The following is a 20,142-nucleotide window of genomic DNA, read 5'->3' as shown; positions in this document are numbered from 1 at the left end:
GCACATGCACAAATTAACTAAATTCACACATAAAGGAATATGCTTCAAAAGTTAGCACATTTTTTGCTGGCTGGGATTCAGTGGATAATTAAAAAACCTCAACCCTCTTGCTGATCATCAATCCAGAAAATGTATAAGCAGGTTTCTAGAAGAAAAGGCGAAGGCCCTGCTCTTGGCATTCTGTCTAGACAATGAGTTGACCTTATTTAAACTGGTGCACTGGGGGCATCTCCTGGGACTCAGAATATATGGAAGTGAAGGGGCTAATTGCTTGAGATCAAATCATGTGTCTGAATCATTGTGTCCAATAGAAAAGGTGTCCAAAATTGGTGTGCTTTGGGAATATTTTCAAAGAGGGAATAAAACTGAAGGACCTAGGAAGGAAGGCTGCTTAAACAGGCGTCTGCAATTACTGTCTCTGTTGCTCAAGCCTGCTTGCTCTTCCTGTGCTGTGCTAGAGGAAATCTTTGCACAGTTGTGTTGTGAGCCATATTGGGGAACTAAGCCAGTTGAAAGCTAAAACTTTTTTTCTTCGGTTGTTTTCCAGACAGATCAGTTCCTCAGTCTGATTCACTATTGGACCACCAAAAGGTCTTGCACAGGCACAGCCTGAGGAATGATGCTAGGACAGGAAGGAATAGCAAAGAAATCAAAGTGTAATTGTCCCTTTACTGACCATTGAATACATCATTCATGTAATTCCATGCTGAGAAACATGTTTATTTAGAAATTTGATGTCTCCTTGTCTTTCAAGCTGACAGGTAACTGTTGTAATAAGCTGCTATAGGGTTTAATTCCTTCTTTTCCCCAGCCCAAATGTAAAGACCAAGATGTTCAGCATAGTGCCAGGAAAAGAGGAGACACTTAAAAAATTTTGCCAAAGTTACCTCATACCTCAATAGTTACCTAATTAACCTGTTTAATTTGATTAGACTGAAACCATGATCAAATTGGCTGTCATCTAATTATGCTCTTTTCACTGATGTTTTTATAATATTTCTTATTTGCATGGCATAGCTCATTTAGTGTAAATTATGGTATTTTTTAAAAAAGCTGTGATTGTGGGAACATGTGTAAAATGATCTTTTTACGCTTTTTCACTGTATCTTTCAGTCTGTGTTTTGAAATCAGCTGTACATTATGATTGTAAGGAAAAGGAACTGTTTATTACAAGAATTTGGGCTTCTTATAATTATTCTCTGCTGGGTTTTGAGGTACAGTTAACCCTCTTGGCGAAAGCGCAATTCTTAGGATGATCTACAGGACCACTGTGAAGATTAAATATCAATAGGAGAAGTAATAATCAAAAGCTTGACTTGAGGAAGGTCTGGATGTTTTGACTCAGCAAAAAGCTGCAGCACACAATTTGAAAACAGGATACATTTTAATATCCTGAAAAGTAATTTATTGCACAAAGCGAGCACTAAAGCAGTGTGTGTGTATATATATGTATATGAAAGTACTCTGCTTATATCTGAAGTCTTGTAGCTATTTCAGATTAAGTCTTGAGAAAATCTGAGTGACTGTTTTAATCAGTATTTCTTTAGATAACATTATTCTCTATTAGTTAAGTAGTAACAGGAAAATTCCGAAAACACAAAGGTTTTGATTTTAGGCTACTAAACCCTGATTTTGTGGTATAAATTCCATTAGTATGGGATTGTGGATGATTTTAAATTTGTAATTAAGTGCTCGTTCTAGACTTTTGAGTTTTAGACTCTTCTGCAGACATATCATCTGAGTTGGCATCTTCAATAATACTCTTTCTTTAAAATCACTTCTTTGAAAGCCTGATCTTTACCTGGTGTTTATCTTGTGCCTCATGCTGCTGCTTTATTCTACTTACATGGCTGCAGTAAAAATTTTTTCTCACATGGGAGATTGCTTCATTCATAAACAAAAGGTATTAGGATTAATGCCCACCCTCTGAGAAGTGAGACAGCCTCTGATTTCAGAGACTTCAGTTCAATTCTGTGCTCTGTCACAGACAGTGGGACTATTTGCCTCTGTAAATAGGTATTAGAGTATTCCCCTCACCACTGAAATGGGAATATAGTAGGATTAAAAAATCCACCCAATCCTCATTTCAGTTTTTTCTTATTTAATTGAATAGGAGATGGAGTGCTTTGGGACCAGAAAACAGGAAACTCACCTCTGCTTGCTTTAAGATAAAAACTCAGACCTGTTAGTGACAAAACACCTTTAATTCAAGGACTCTTTCCTGCAACAGGGCACAGAGCGGCAGCTGCCCATGAGACCATGCCAGGTCTTTGTACCAGCTGGGATCACCGCCTCTATTATCCCACTTCCATTATATCCTCTTTTTCTCCACTCTGACTGCTGTCTTGGCTTTGCATGCCCTGGGAAAGAGTTGTTTCATACATCCTTGTATCATTTACAGCGTAGCTGGACCCTTTGAGTGGCTGAAGTCCTTGGGGGATCTACACTGCATGACTTGAAGCATCCAGCTGAGATGTTTAAATCTGAACGCTTTTTTCCTTTGACTGTGTGAGCAGTCAGGGGAGGAAGAGGACCTCTTGCCTTTCCAGGCTTATTTAGGCACGTAAATTGAGCTCTTGGCTGAATTGCTTTCTCTCTCCATTGACCACATAGGGATCCTCATGAGACCTATGTCCTGCCTTAGGCATTGAACATCAGATGACTACAAATTGGCTTTGTGTGCTATCATAGTTACGGATTTTTTTTCCCCTCTCCAGCTTTATTTATACCTTTAATCATTTCAGTTATTGTTTTTGTAGTTTCTATGACCTCTCTTTTTGATAGTAAGATGCAATTTTAGTTTTTTTACCTTGGCCACTTAGGCTAGTTTTCTTATTCTAATAATAATTCACATCAGAGAGCCTTCATTCACAGTTTCCAATCCACTTTGCAAGCTGTTCTTAACTACAACTTCCATGGCTCCTATGAAGTAGGAAGGGAACCCACAAGACCAACCCTGATAAGATCCCACTGAAATTACCTACATCTGAGATGGAAAGTGTTGTCTGTTAAATGAAAACACTGTGAAGCTACAATTTCACTGAAGTCCTGCCAACTTAAAAAACATCAGTGGAGTGAGAACTGAGTTTAAGCTGAGATTGCTGAGAAAGTCAAATCATAGTTAAAACTAATCTGGGGGAGTAGAATTAACCCTTCTTTGCTTATAGAAATGCTGTGGGAGCTTCACTGACTGGAGAGCCTAATTCTTGTTTGCTGGCTGGTCAGCAAATTGTCTGCAGACAGGATTTTATATGGTATCTCATATGCCAATGCTGTCCCCAACTTCTAGTCTGCTTGACGTTTCAAACCGGTATAAAATAAATCCCCCCAGGTTTCTTAGCACAGTGGAAAAGTATCTAGTTTTATACACTGGCCCTCTTTTAATGGGTTTTGTCTATGTGTTTTAGTTACTGTTTTCTGGACGTAAGCCTGTGCTTAGTTATTTTGTTGTTAAGCAGGCAAATTGTACACAGTGAAGCTAAGCTGGTGTCAGACATTAAGTGCAGCTCCTGAAATTAGTGACTATCAATACAGCCCATTGTCAGAAAACCCAAAGAGCAGCAAGTGCCTAAACTGCTTGACATCAAAAAGGTGTTTGTAACTAGAGTTATCAACTGATCTGTTATTTTATTAGGGATTGTCCATTCCAGGAGGGATTACCTTCTACCTTTGTGCTAGCTATTTCCCTGGCAAATGAAAGTTCTTCTTGAACTCAGTCATTTTACCATCCTTGAGAAACAGGAGTATATTTGATCTGTTAAAAGAGATGTGTGATTCATATCATTATATGCTGGGTAGGATGCATTCAATTATTTTTATTTAAAGTCCAGCCAATGCCAATTAGCTTCTTTTTTGCACAGTAAGGGCTTATATCCTTTGCATTTTTACATCTTTTAAAGTATGCTTGCAAAACATATTTAAAAACTATTCATAGCTTCCAGTGTATTTAAAACAAAAATGAAAATTTATTATTTTTACCTACATTTGATTAAAATTTGAAGGCAATTAAATTGCTGCATGAAGTAGATTTCTGCGGGAATAGAAGGCAAGAAAAAAAATTTCCTAGATGCATCAGAAATTTTTTTGATGTTCCTACAGTTCATACTTTGTCTTTCATTTTTCTATTATTTTTAGAAAGTGTTCTCTGGCATATAGTTTCCAATTCAGCAATTATTAGAAGCTCATTTCTGTTCATATAAATCTTTAACTAAAGAAGAAGTTGACCACCTTATTCTGATCACTGACAAATTTGGGGGCAGCATAGACCCTACATCAGACCTCATCCTTTAGCTCCATGAGACCAATCGAAAATTCTGAATGCTTTACAATCCATTAATTTACTACCTTAAAATGCCACAGCTTGACTTTGCTTCTAGTTTTAAAAATCTTCTCTACTGAAATAAAAATTAGACATGGAAACCTATAATTTGGGAGACCTGCTCTGTTTCTTCAGAGTTAAAGCTGTTGATTGTAATGACTACAGTAAATTTTAACTTCCCTCAAACCTGTAGAATTAGTGTTTCAATAGGAATAAGTGATGGCTTCTATTTTCTTCTTATTATTTTTATTATTTACGAAGTGTCACTGCCAAAAAGGGGTAGTTTGTAGTGGCCACTAGTTTCATGATGTGATCTGCAAAATCTGTTAACTTGTGATGGTGCTAGGATAGCGTTTAACAGCAAGTTCTTTTTGTAGTTCCCTTGAGGTATCTTTTTATGTCCCCAAATCCTGGCATTGTTCAGGAGAGAGGGTCATTTTCAAATAGGGTTCATTTCAAAGATGTTTTTTAAATCTCCCAAAATGATATTTTGATATTTCGATATTTTGATATTTCCTTATTTTGATTTTTTTAAATGAGAACTTTTATCTTTTTTTGATCAAAAAGATATAGCTAGTGTATTATGTTTTTAATATAATGAGAGTGAAGCTGAAACAAGACATGCTTGACTGAGGCTAGCTGTCAACCTTTTTAAAATTTTTAATTTGCAAAAGTTCTATGGTCTTGAATTTTATTATCAATATGTGATGGGAAGAAAATATCAGCATCTCAACAACAACTAGTTACAAGACGGTAAAAACAGGTAACCTGCCAGATTGTGAGTTGACCTGACAAAGTTAGAAGATAGGAAAAGTTAGCCAAGTGAGGGTTGTTGGTTAAATATACTTAATCTATGAAAGGACAATAAATGTGTAATGTTATCACAGCATTTTTAGAAACTTGCTTTTAAAGGAGAGCTGTAGTTTAATGAGATCTTAATTTAAACAACAAGCAATGAATTCCTCCTCTCCTTCTTCCCTTCTTAAATTTACAGGAGCTAAATAAAACTAGAGCCTTTCTTTGAACATTTTAAAGATTTTACTACTCTTGGACTGCCTGGATGCTTGCTTTTATTAATATTTTATCCCGCCTCTTCCCTTGAATTACATTTTTTATGGCAATGCTTTAATTAAAGGAAGCTGAGAAGTAGAAGAATTGTTCTTCAAATCTTCAATGAAATAAAACTTCTTTTGGTGCTTTCAACTTGAGACTGGATGGTTTACTCTTGAGGTTTAATTTATATCAATTATAATGACCATCCTGAGAGTATAACGCTTATAAATGTTAAGCAGAAAATAACTGCTATGATTTTTCATACGCAGGTATATATAGTTTGTAGAGTCTTTAATACTGGGTAGCTAAACAGATATTAATATTGTGTGATAACAGCCACCTATTTGACTCAGGTTGCAACATGCCATCCTTACTAACTCCTGTATGTCCTTCTTGCATGAGAGTAAAACGAAGGGAACATAAATATATCTGACAAAGTCATCAGGGATTAGAAAACAGAATCCGGCAATAAATATGGTAATTAGGCAATTTGAGACTTAAAGCACAGGGTTCTTTGAAAATGCAATTTCAGGACTGAGAACCAGCACTGGAATTTTCACCATTAAGGAGAATTATGATAGAACTGAAACTTTTTAATGACATTTAAACATTTTTTATTGGGAATTTAATAACTTTTCTGCTCATGCTAGGGAAATTTTAATGATAAAGCTATGTATAGAGAGTTTTCTGTGCACACCAGTCCTCCCTACTCCGTCTGATCTCCAGCAGCTGAATTTGGCCTCCTCCAACATTCTTCTTGTACAATGACGGGGAACTACTTAGTTAGCAATGAGAATGAGGAGTTTCTTGATTAAAAGTAATTTTGGACAGATAACACTATAACTAACGTCATGGATTTGATAACTTTGAATCAGTTTTGCCATTTTACAGTATTATGTTCCTCATTAATAGCTACACACATTTTTGTGGATGGTGTTTTCCATTACGATAACATGTTAATACAGCTAATAGTTTGAGGGTTTGTAAGTAGGTGCTTCCTATTACAGAAGGTATGATGACTTTTTAAAACAGAGGTCGAATAAACAAAGATGCCTAGTCTAAATGTGTGGTAACAGCAAAAGTTTATTTTCATCCATGGCATTTTTCTGCCATGTCACTGTATTCCTTCCTGCCCTCCAGTCTTCTGTCACCTGCAGAACTGTTCCTCAGCGCATGAGGAAATCTCTTGGTCTTTCAAGCAACCGCAAAACTCAGATGATAGGAAACCTGTGCATGGCACCTTTGGGGAATGTATGATATTAATTTGGTCTTGGTGATGAACCATAAATTCTGCAGCACACTTGTGGGGACCATACTGGGTATAATTGCAGACTTACACCCTTTTAATACTCCAGAGTACGAAGGGGCAGCAGAGCCTTTTTCAACAGCATCTGCAGCAGCGTTATGCTTAATTAGGACCCATTACAGATGACTAATAAAACCATAACTAAGCAAGGATCACTGTAACTTGCACAATTATTAAAACTAGCCTTGAAAGCTGAGGCAGAGGGAGGCCTGGTGGGTAATGATCTGTGCCATGCATCAGTTGCATTTCCCCTGGGTTTGGCTAAACATAATGCAAGGTGCTCCGGCCTGGGGGGCACTTGCACTCAGCTTGGCAGGGCACCTATAGTCCCACAACACCACCTTATTTTTGCAAGAACCTCTGCCTCTTATGTTACATGCAGGTGTTATGGTGCGAAACGTGCATATGTACAGGTGTGATGTGATGTGCTGTGCTGCTTTTGAAACTGTGCAATTAAAGACAAACACTCTGAACTGCTTCCTAGACCCTAAATCTGTACACAGAAAACATACAGGTACTCAAATAAATAGTTCAAGCAGTTTTGAACCCTTTTGCTTGGGCAGGGTAATCAATCTGTTTCCCCAAAATATTTTTTCCTCCCATCTGGCTTCAGTGCAGGAGACAGGGTGGGGAGAATTATGTGCTGGTATCAGTTAATGAATACTTTGTGTATGCCTCAGAGAACAGACCCCCTTGATTTTTAAATCTCTTCTGTGTCACTTGAGCTCCCCAGACTGATCAGTATCTCTCAGACAAGGCTTTGTCATAGGATTGCGGCCAAAGCATATTTTGGCGTATGCAATACTAACAATCTGCTACTCTGAGGATAAATAAACATTTGCATCGTTGTGTGTTTAAAAACTAATCCTGAAAGGCATTAGCTTTTATTTGCAAATGTCCTCAGTGCCAGTCTGGGTATTCCCGGTGTCCTCAAGACAGTTTTACACTGAGCTCCCTATCCTGGCATTTCACAGCATGCATGATTTCTGTCTGAGCACTGTGTGATACTCTCTCTTCTTTTGCTTTTTTTTTTACATTAAAAATCCCAAACTGAATGATATCTGTGTAATTCTTTGCTGTCACCGCTTTTGTGCAAAGTCAATGCTAAGTTAATAATGCTCCCAACTGGGCAGCAAATCTACAGTCCAGCTGATATTTTTGGATTGCTCTTCCCCATTAAAGTGCAAACTAAAGCAGGTGGAACAATGCAGTAATGAGAGTAAGATTTTTGGTATGTATGTATCTATATACATTGCACCATTACAATTTTCAAAGGGGCTCTTCCATTAAAAGGGATCATCAACCTAGACACCTCAAAACCTTCCAAAACCCTAAATAAACCCATATCTATCTCCAGCCTGAGCTGATGCATGAGTTTCCCCTTGAAATGATGGTGCCTTGTTTTGTTGTTTATAGGTGAATGTTTTATAGTAAAGATAACGAACCCAGAGACGAAAGGAGTAACATTAATCCCAGAGCACATTTGGCTTCCTGGAATAAATCCTTATAAGCTGATAGCACTGCGATCTTGTGTTGCTTTTTGTCTGTCAATTTTAGCAGCACCGCAGTTTGGATTGCCATATCCCACTGTCTCTGTGGGACTGCAGGTTCATAAACCAGTGAATGAATTATCTTCACCCATTTGCTTAGTTTTATCATCTGTGGCAGATATCATAAGGAAAATAACTTTCTGTAATAAGGAATCTGTGGCTGATGCAGTGTAAGCTGGAAATCATGTAAATCATGACTGGTCCTGCGTGTGTAACCAAGCCCAGTTCAGTGTAAAGAATTCATACAAACACACCTGATTTGTGACATTTCTGCAGCCATGAATGGCTGCCACCTTTTATGACTGTTTCCTGGTTCTTGGTGCTTCCTAACTGCTTCTCCCATTTCTCTGATGCTGCTGGTTCCTACTTACCCTCTGACCACAGGTCTGCAGCCACCTCCTGGCTGTAGGTGAGGGCAGGAGCTGATGCAGGAGCCAAGCACACATGTCCCCAGCTGACTGCCTCTTGCCCCAGCTTTTCCGTGGAGCTGGATCCAGGTGCAAATACCTTTTCGGTGAGTGGCTGCACTTCCCCTGTGTTTTTCAGAAAGGGTTCTGCAGTGGTTTTGTAGTACAGTAGAAATGGTCACAAGCGGTCCCTGGAGAGACCCTGCACCCTGGTGAGGGTCCCACAGAGCAGCTGGGGGATATTTCCTGCAGGAGCTGCAGCCATGGAGAGCCCAGGCGGGAGCAGGTTGTCCCTGATGGACTGCAGCCCGGGGAAGGGCCCATGCTGCAGCTCTCTTCCCTGTTGCATGCCACAGACTACTTCTGTGTGTTGAGTGCCTTGAGAATAATCAGTGGTGACCAGTTACTGTAGAGACTGTGATGCCTCCAGTGGGCATCCCCAGTGGCGTTTGGGACAGCTGTTTCTCTTCCTGATCACTCTCAACACACTTACATATCACACTAACAAAAGGAAATAAAAAAGTATTTTAGGTAAAAGTCTGAGGTTTGGGAAAAGTCTCAGGGATATTTTGAAGTTTTTAGTTTCCACTTGGAACATTTTTATTCTACTTAATATTACTTAATTACCTAATAACAGTCTTTCCATAGAGGCAAACTGAGCTAGGGCAATAGCAGAAAATACACAAAGGTCTGAAAGTGAGGTTGGGAGTTTGGCCATTATACATTGAGAAGGGTAAGTGCATTGGGGGCATTTGGATTGGCTTGTTTACACAGTTTTGACTCCCTGAATGGGATTTAATGTGAATATATGTACCTATTTGACCCCTGCATACTGGACCTGAAAGGAGGCTGTAATGAAGTGGGTGTCAGTCTCTTTTCCCAAGAAGTGATAGGACGAGAAGAAACAGCCTCAAGTTGCACCAGGGAAGGTTTAGATTGGATATTAGGAAAAAATTCTTCACCAAAAGAGTTGTCAAGCACTGGAACAGGCTGCCCAGGGAGGTGGTTGAGTCACCATCCCTGGAGGTATTTAAAACATGTGTAGATGTGGTGCTTAGGGACATGGTTTAGTGGTGGACTTGGCAGTGTTAGGTTTATGGTTGGACTCAATGATCTTAAAGGTCTTTTCCAACCTAAATGATTTGATTTTATGATTCTGTGACATTGTGCCATGACTTTGCTATTGAGGGCTGGCTCAGTGCTGGAAAGTCAAACCTCAAACTTTGATACTCGGGCTCTAAAGAAATGAAAAATTTATGTGCTAATGCAATGCATTTTACAGCAGTTCTTGGAATATGAGAGCTTGGAAGCATGGTAGCCTGCCTGGAGGCCAGTATCCCTTTTAGTTCATATAATATAACTAATCCTCCCCATTTTTCTTGGTCTCTGGGCATTACTCTAGCTGTTTATCATGAGGAGAATAACACTATCCCTTTTGACAAAAGCCCGTATCATCCAAGATTTTATAGGCTAAGACCAACACCTCCGTTTCTAACTGGAAGGTAAATAGCAAGCAGCGAGGACTGTGGATTTCTAATCTTACCGTGTCCCCACTGAACCACTACATTTAATAATCAAGCTGTATTCTGCCTTTGCTCGGGTGCATGAGCCGTCCCAGAGCAGGGCCCCCTGTGGAGTGTATTTCACCAACCTCACTAATTTAAACTGGTGGAGGAGCTGGTCAGCTAAAAAAATACCAAAACACCCACAACACATACTGCTGTGTATGATTTGGATGTTAAGGATGGGATTAGAATTTACAAAAGCTAAGACTCTTCAATATATTTGCATATATTATGCAAATGCCCTTGAAAATATATTGACATATATTAAACATGTGAAGTCTGTAATTTGTGGTACAATCTCTTACACTGGGGGAGTTTCTAGACAGTTGCTAGTTAAGTTTACTTTGAAAATGTGCATGGTAAATGTTTATATAACACACAAACTGTAAGGCTAATTATTTTAATTGATTAATTTCAGTTGTGTAGACCAATTCTTAGAGTTATTACTTGACAAATCTTAATTGATTAGTTTACTTTTTTTGAAGGCATTATTAAAGCTACTGTTCCCTGAAGGGGTCTTCATTCCCAAGAGAAATCTGTATCATATATAGCTAATGTCCCAGGCACTGTCGCAGGGCATGCTGTTCCGGGATAAAGCACTGCCAGCCCATGGAGGCTTTCTCACCAGCCAGTGTTAAAGCTGTTCAGCCAAACGGTGTGGAAAACAGCTGCTCCTGCAGCGAGTAATTCTCAAACATCCAAGTGCCCGTCTGGGCCTGGTAATGGCTGAGCAAAGAGCAGGAGCTGCTGCTGCATGGGTATATGTGCAGAGGATGTGGTAGCAGGGAAGGCAAAAGCTGTATTTTCTGCGTAGGAGCAGCCTGAGCTGCATAACTTTACTTAAAATGTAAGGTTGCGGGGAGCTTCACCAAGGAAACAATACTCTTCCCGGCAGAGTCAGCAGAAAAATATTCCAGCTATTTCAGTGGTGGTAGCATTTGGCCTGAAATCTTTTGGTCATGGCTGTGTATCTTTATAAAATAAGGTTCTATATCTGCTCTGCGAGTGTTTGTGTGTGTGTGCATATATACTAACTAAAACTTCCAGAGGCAGGATATTAAAGCTTCTGCTTTGTATTTTCTATGGTCGTCTTAGTTCGAAGTTATTTTATGTCTTTAAATGAATTGTTCTAAAAACGTAGAGCTCAAAAGCCAGTGCTATGCAGGAAGGTACATGCTTTGTTCACAGTGGTTTTATTGTTTGTGAGATTGGCTCATGGATTAAAAGTTGTGAACCTGTTAATTTAATTCACTCCACCACAACCTTCCTACCAAAATGCAACATTCTTGTCCCAAATGCAAACGCCTTACAAAAAGGAAATTAATATTAGGAAATATATTTATTTCTTTTTTGACTCTCAGAAGTAACAGAATAATGTTCGCTGAAAACCAGGGAGAAAAAAATCAATCTGAGGCAAGAAGCAACCATGAAATGCTTTAGCCCAAGTGGATAAAATGAGATATAAGCAACTGAAAACAGAGACTTTCATGGAAAATATTAAGCAACCTTATCTCTCTGTGTTGCTAGCAGCTCCATCTGTTATACACGGTAAAAATACTGAAACCAGAAAAGCAAACACAGCAACAATTGACTTACTTTATTTATTGAAATAAAGATGCATAAAACAACACTCCTATATCAAAATGTCCTAGAGGAAGAAACCCAATCTCACCAGGCAAAGTTTCCCAGTACTGAAAGAACTACGAAGGGAGTTGCTGGAGGCAAAGAGCTGCTGTTTTGTAGGAAGTGATACACCCTGAGATACAGAGGACAGAAGGATTTCTTATACAACAGAGGCTTTCTACAAAATATTCCAGTTTGCATTTTCTATGGCAGTATTAGAGACCCTGGCGATTATATTCGTTTTTCTTGAAATGAGCTGTTCTGAAAGTATACTGGTCGAAGTGATTTGCCCTTTCCCTAGGAGGTTATAAAGCGGGAATCTGTTTCGATGGTTAATCATTAAATGAAGTCCTTTCCATTTTCAGGAACAGAATGTTTCCTAAAAGAAATGGTGACTGAAATGAAATGCTATATATTCAAGCAACCTTGGCTTGCAAATAAGCTGACAGTTATGTAAGCAATTGCGCAGGTGAATCAGGTACTGTCTGAATAAGCAACTGGAACCATTTTGTTTGCAAATAGTGAAATGGCACCAATGGCACCTTAGGAAACAGGTGAATGCTTCTGTGCAGGATGTTATCATCCGAGTTATCTAAAATATGTTTTCTGCTGCACTTGTTGCAGATGACATTTTTTTGTTCTATGCATTCCTAGACAACTTACCTAAGTTGGAAGTCCACTTATGATGTCAATAATCACACGAAAGTATAATTTTTTGTTTTCCTAGAAAGAAGGAGTAGACACTTTAGGTGAACAGACTGATTCATTCTCCAGCATTGTTGAAATGAGGCTGCAGAAACTGGAATAAGCATTGATACTTCCATTTGCAGCATCTATTGCAGATTCCCTAAATCAAGTATTTAAATCAAATCAAAACTTTGCCCAAAACAAAAATCAGCCCTACGGAGACAAATACATCACTGCATTTGATTCAGGCAACTGCCCACCTTCTGATCCAATACAAAAAACATCTTCGTGTTAAGAAATTCCTTCCACGCCCAGACATTATCCATGTTTTTATAAAATACTGTATATAGTTAGGCTAAAGTTTGTAGTCATCTGCTTAGCTGAAGAAAATTTTGTATTTTTTGTGGAATTATACACCTAAAGAAATGCATGTGACTGAAGTGTTTGCAGGACTAGTGCTCACATGTCAATCTTTGTATCCTTGTCCAGAAAGTTTTTAAAAAGAGCCCCTGAAATGATCTGAGTTCCAGTATAACACACCAGAATACGCTGAATTACTTAGCTGCATCACCAACTGTGGGTGGTGTGTGTGGATACGTACGTGTTTGTGTGTGCAGGGAGCAATTTCTATTCAATTCAAAACAGGAAATAACATGGGTCGAGGCTCTGCTCCGCCATACAGCTGACTAACCCTGAGAACCCTGGTGATGACTCTACTAAGTTTCAATGTAGAACACAAGTGCAATCTTGCAATCAAGTATCAGGTCCCCACACCTGTGGGATGTGTCTCTGAATAGACACCGTGCTTCCTCTAGTCTTCTGGCACTGGCCCATGGTCATCATGCAAAGGCCTCAAATACCATGTGAATGAACTCCAACCTGATTTCCCTGTAATGTGGTCACAGCTTGAAGAGCCTCTAAAGCTACCTCGATGCTCATAAACAAAACAGTGGCATGGCACAGGGCTGTGCTCTGTCCTGCAGATACCCATACTGGTTTAGCATGCTCCTTAGCATGGTTTTGGCCCATACCAATTAGTGGTCACCCACGGATTGCTCTGGCATGGTTTGGGGCCCACACAGAGCAGCTTTTGTGGGGTTGAACATCTTGTGCTGGCACCACGGGTTTGGAGTGGGGGAATTAGCTGTATGGATATAAACTCCGTAATATCACTTACTCTACTTACTAGCTCCAGAGAATGGCCCCTAGCCCCTTTTATTTAGGGGCATGATCTGAAAGATGTGAGACCAGCCTTTTTACATGCATCGCTAAGCCGTGAAAATTTAAAACCTGCTTTAAAAAAGAAAGTTGGGGTTTTGCTCCTGTAATATTACCCCTCCTAGCCAGCCTGAATAAATCCAAATGAACTCTTACCTTCTTTCACACTTGGGCTGCGCTCACTCCTGTCATAATTCAAAGAACTGTTCTGTATTTTGGAATGAACACAACTAATGAACTAGCTTTGTTGCCAGGGTTTCATTAATCATTTTCAGCTCTAGGAAGATACTGGGAAATGTGAATGTGCCATGCATGTTGCTCAAAAAGTCTTTATGCTCATAGAATTGGGTGCATTATGTGTGCCAAGTACCATGGTTGGTCTCCGGCAGCAAAGAACTGTCTGAGCTTGCACATGTCATGGAGGTTGTTGAAACCATCACCTCTTCTCCCCATTTCAAATGTGAAAGCACATTATTCTCATGTCTGCCTGTTATGCCTGAGCTCTACAGATAGCCTGGCTGCCCTGGCTTTAAGAGTTTGGATGATTTGTTTGATGCTTTTTTGTTTTCTTTTCTCAGCTATTATAGAATGCTTTGGGTTGGAAGGGACCTTAAAGATCATCTAGTTTCAACTCCCCTGCCAAGGGCAGAGACACCTTCCACTAGACCACGTTGCTCAAATCCCCATCCAACCTGGCCTTGAACACTTCCAGGGTTGGGGCATCCACAACTTCTCTGGGCAACCTGTTCCAGTGCCTCACCACCTTCATGGTGAAGAATTTCTTCCTTATATCTAATGTAAATCTACCCTCTTTCAGTTTAAAGATGTTACTGCTTGTCCTATCACTACATGTCCTTGTAAAAAGTCCCTCTCCAGCTTTCTTGTAGTCCCTCTTCAGGTACTGGAAGGCTGCCCTAAGGTCTCCCCGGAGCCTTCACTTCTCCAGGCTGAACAACGCCAACTCTCTCAGCCTGTCTTCATAGGAGAGGTGCTCCAGCCCCCTGGTCATATTCGTGGCCCTCCCCTGAACTCAATCCAACAGGTCCATGGCTTTCCTGTGCTGAGGACTCCAGAGCTGAACACAGTACTCCAGGTGGGGTCTCACGAGAGCGTAGTAGAGGGGGAGAATCACCTCCCTCAACCTGCTGGCCACGCTTCTTTTGTTGCAGCCCAGGACAGGTTGGCTTTCTGGGTTGCAAGTGCACATTGCCAGCTCATGTTGAGCTTCTCATCAACCAACACCCCCAAGCCCTTCTCCTCAGGGCTGCTCTCAATCCATTCTCCACCCACCATGTATTTGTGCTTGGGATTGCCCCGACCCAGGTGCAGGACCTTGCACTTGGCCTCGTTGAACTTCATGAGGTTCGCAGGGGCCCACCTCTCGAGCCTGTCAAGGTCCCTCTGGATGGCATCCCTTCCCTCCAGCATGTTGACCGTACCACACAGCTTGGTGTCATCAGCAAACTTGTCAAGGGTGCACTCAATCCCACTGTCCATGTTGCTGACAAAGATGTTGAACAATGCCGGTCCCAATACCAGTCCCTGAGGAATGCCACTCATCACTGGTCGCCACTTGGACATTGAGTCGTTGACCACAATTTTTTGAGTGCAACCATGCAGCCAATTCCTTATCTACCGAGTGGTCCACCTTGCAAATCCCTGTCTCTCCAATTTAGAGACAAGGATGTCGTGTGGGACAGTATCAAATGCTTTGCACATGTCCAGGTAGATGATGTCAGTTGTTCTTCCCATATCCACCAACGCTGTAACCCTGTCATAGAAGGCCACCAAATTTGTCAGGCACGATTTGCCCTTAGTGAAGCCATGTTGGCTACCACCAATCACCTCCTTGTCTTCCATGTACCTTAGCATATATTCCAGGAGGATCTGCTCCATGAAATCATTGATGCCTTGTCACCAGAAAAGAGTGAGCCAAAGTTTTCCTGTGAGATTGGTGCTCCATGTAAGCCTTCCAGGAGTTCATTGATTGAATGATTTACTTGTACCTATGTATAGCCAACTCCAGTTTCATAGGGATTGTTTTAAACTTATTTTATGCATCCATATAGAGGGAAATGTTCCTTCAGGTGTTGATCAACTTGTTGTAATAATTTAATATAAGGAACTTTGCTGTGGTGTGAGTGAGGCAGGCAGAGAACTGATGCTTGTGACTTTGTTCCCTTGTTGAACCTGTAGTGAGGTGCCTGAGGGGAAACATCTCCAGTGCTGAGAAGTGCATGCAATCCTGTCTGTCTGTGCTGAGGATAATCTCAACCCAAGTAAAATTTTAATGAATCTTCCCTGTTTCACTGGAAAATTTCAGGTTCTTATGATACCCCAGTGGTATGAACCCCACTTAGCATTTGCACAGGCAGGCTCCCTCACCGCAGTTATCACATCCACCAAACTACATTTTCAGAATTTTTGGCACTTACCTTCCATTTCTAGAAAACCTTTAATGTGGGGACTGCAGTGTTTATCAGATTTATGGACTTTTACCTTTGTAATTCTCACAGAGGTGGATGGTCTTGAGTTGCTCTGCTCAAGGACTCTCCAGGCTTGGGGCATAGAAAAGGTTTGTAAATTGTTTTCTTCCTTTTCCACTGGCTTTAGCTTGAAGATTTCTTGAGGACACCATTAACAGATACGGTATGATTTTGGCTTTTCTGTTGTGATTTGATGAACACCAACACATTCACATGGATAGTTTCTACCTGGGTAAGAACAAGCCTGTCTCTGTACGTGCCTGGTTCAGCTTGGTGCTGCTGATATGAATGTTTACTGATGATAGAAACTGCAGCTCCTTTAGAGCCTCCACTAGAACTAATTAGTTCCACCACTGCTTTGTTGATTGCAGTTGCTTTTATGTACAATATAGGGTACACTGACCCCTCTGTCTTTCCTCTTCACAAAAAAAAAAAAAAAAAAATTTGACTTTTTTCCTTTCCCTGGTGTTCTCTGAGGGTGGAGACCACCCTCAAGGGAGATGCTAGTTAGCATGTACCAGCTATGGTCCTGCTCTTGACACCAATGTGATGCTTGTAGATAATTCACATTTACAAGTTCATATAAAATGAACTCTTGCACTACAGGCAGAACCCGGGGTGGGACTCATGATCTTCAGAGCTAGTTTTATGTTTTGCTTTGTTTGTTGTGTCAGTTTCTGTGTCTCTGAATTCTGACTACTACTTCTGTCGCTGCTAATCCAACATCTTTTGGTCAAGTTCTGTTTCCCTCTGTCACATAAAGTCTTTGAAGTCTTTCATCACTAATACTGTACAACTGCACTGAAGCATGGCCTCCGAGACATTTCTAAATGCATGTTCATTTTGCTTTTCATCTGTGGTATTAATTTGTTTAACTTCCTTATTCTATTACAAAATCTGAAGATGTCTACAATGCTGCCTAGCTTTGGGCATGCAGTACTCTGCTGAGATACACAGCTCTTGTAGTTGTATGGTTCCTGGTTTCCGAGTTTGCAACAAAGCACTTCGTAGGGTGTTAACTTCTACGGAGAGGAAGATTGCTTTCTGTTTATCTTTATCTATAATCTTATTTGCAAGAAAATAGTGGCTCAACCTTTTTAACCTTCTGAACTTCTGTATGCTTTCAGACAGCTGCTATGTTTCATGGTCTTTCTTTTTTCTAACCAACCTGTTCATGAAGCGGTATCTTCTGTTTCCAAACAGAATTTCATTCCTCAAATTACTTGGACTGAATGCAAAATAGATAATACTTAATCTCTGTCTGTATGAGTAACAAACAGAGTATTCATCTATCACTGGTCAAAGTGAGTGCTGACTATGCAATGTGAGGGTTTCTTTTAAACAATGGATCTAGTTTGGGGAATATGAAATATCTGTTATTTTTTTCTTACTCTGAACTTCTGCTTGGGCTCACAGTAAGTCAATCAACTTCACAGGTTGAATGATGGAAATAACAGTAAAAATGCAAAAAAAAAAAAAAGGCACTGCTGCTCCTATACAGATTTTATAGTATGTTATAGTTAGGCTAATCTTTTTTAGTGTCCAGCTTTTGTTAACCTGTTTTGCCTCTCTGTCTGTTTATAGTTATACCTAAAATGTTAACTAATGCTGCACCATGCTACTGTGGCATGTGTACATCATAGTATATCGCAGATCAGATGCTCTACAGATGTAAATCAAGAGAGATTCAGTGGCATCTACAGAGCAGTATTGGTTTATCAATATATAAACTGGAGATCTGTCACTTTATAAGTAGAGGTACATTCATACATAAAAGAACTATAGATAACCCTACATATCCTATATATCTTTGGTCATTGAGTTGTCAAGTTCCTTTACACTTGAAAAGGAGAGTTGATAGATGAGGTATGATGATGAGTGTCCAGGTGATTATGTGGAACTGCGCTTTTATTTTACAGTTGACAGCACAGAGCAAAGAATTCCACTAAGGCTCTGCTCCACAAAAAGTTCAATCCTGACAAGGGATGTTGTCGTGGTTTAAGCCCAGCTGGCAACTAAGCACCACACAGCCGCTCACTCACTCCCCCCAGGTGGGGTGGGGGAGAGAACCAGAAGAGTAAAAGTGAGAAAACTCGTGGGCTGAGATAAAAACAGTTTAATAGGTAGAGCAAAAGAACACTGCGCGGAGAAGCAAAGCGAAAGAAGGAATTAATTCACCACTTCCCGTCGGCAGGCAGGTGTTCAGCTATCTGCAGGGAAGCAGGGCTCTATCACGCGTAGCGGTTGCTCGGGAAGACAAACGCCATTACTCCGAATGTCCCCACCTTCCTTCTTCCTCCCCCAGCTTTATATGCTGAGCATGATGTCATATGGTATGGAATACCCCTTTGGTGAGTTGGGGTCAGCTGTCCCGGCTGTGTCCCCTCCCAACTTCCCGTGCACCCCCAGCCCACTCGCTGGTGGGGTGGGGTGAGGAGCAGAAAAGGCCTTGGTGCTGTGTGAGCCCTGCTCAGCAGTAACTAAAACATCCCTGCTTTATCAACACTGTTTCCAGCCCAAATCCAAAACACAGCCCCATACAATCCAAAACACAGCCCCATACTAGCTGCTATGAAGAAAGTTAACCCCATCCCAGCCAAAACCAGCACAGATGTGTGTAGATATATTATATTTTATTATGTGGTTTTGTGTGTGTGCCCATGCATGCGCGCATGAAAATGTGTCTTTAGAGTGATGGCGTGCATACATGTACATGCGCGCCTATGCAATACGTGCATAATATCAATTAGAGTATCAGGTTCCCATACAGCAGAACTGGGGACATGAACGGGAGCAGAAAAATGTGTGAAAACAGCTGTCTCCAAAGAATCCCTTGCCTTTCCTGACTGCAGGTTGCCAGTGTTTCCTACAGACTGCACAAGCTACAAGGTTGTGCATTATTAAAGAGGAAGGCACATAAATCCCTCATGAGGATTCAACACGAATGTGCTCTTTAAAGAGAGAGGTTGATGATGCCTATGCTTGAATGTGTCATAAAAATACGCATGTGTTGAAATCTGGCACTTTTCCGTGCCAGCACAGTACATGCACTGAGCAGTCATTCGATGCCTCAAAAACATCTGTGGCAAGACACCTCATTCAATTTAATCCTTCACCTTGCCAGAATTTTTGTAAGGCATTTCATGTTAAATACAATGTGTCCTTCGGCTTCCTTCCTGAAACCATCGGCCAGCTGTACCAAATCCTCTACTGCCCATATTTATTGGAGGATATCAGCTATAATGTAGAATACATGACAAAAAATACTACAGGAATCCTGATCATCCACACAAAGCAAATAGGGACTAGGTCTGTTAGAAGTCTGTAGCATTTGTCATATGCAAGGATATTCATGGTACTCCTCCAAACTATGTATGGAGGTGGAGTAGGTGAGATTGGGACACTGAATTTAAAGATGCCCAGCAAAGCATGTTCACCACAGCCTGCTATAGTCACAGCTATAGTTTAGCAGCCCTCTTTTGTGGTGCTGTTTAACATGCTGCTGAGGAAATTGCATAGCTGTTTTGAGTCTGCCAGAACCTAAACCTACCTTCAGGGCTGAGAAGTTTCTTGACTTACAGGATCTGTTTGCGGCTAGTGTCATTGCTTGTCATGTGTGGGTGCAATTATAAAGGTGTTTTCTGCCTCGCAGTTACCAAGACAGTGGTTCCGCTGTCTAATTGGTGAGTTTCTGAAATTGTTTTTTTTGTACATTTTGTGCTTGGAGATTAAGCTGAGCAGAATGACAGCCCTTGATCTGCTCTCTGTTCAACATGAGGGAGGCAAATTAACACAGACGTGGGTGGAAGAATCAAGAACTGAAGTCTAAATCAAGAGGAAAGGCAGGTTTTGAGATGGGCTGATAGCAAGTGATACAGCAGGTTATGAGCAGTTAGGGAAGGAGGATGAAGTAGCACAAGAAAGGCCAT

Source organism: Gavia stellata, chromosome 3 (assembly GCF_030936135.1).
Source record: "Gavia stellata isolate bGavSte3 chromosome 3, bGavSte3.hap2, whole genome shotgun sequence".
In the NCBI taxonomy this organism is placed as follows: Eukaryota; Metazoa; Chordata; class Aves; order Gaviiformes; family Gaviidae; genus Gavia; species Gavia stellata.
Note: the sequence above shows the minus strand (reverse complement) of the source record.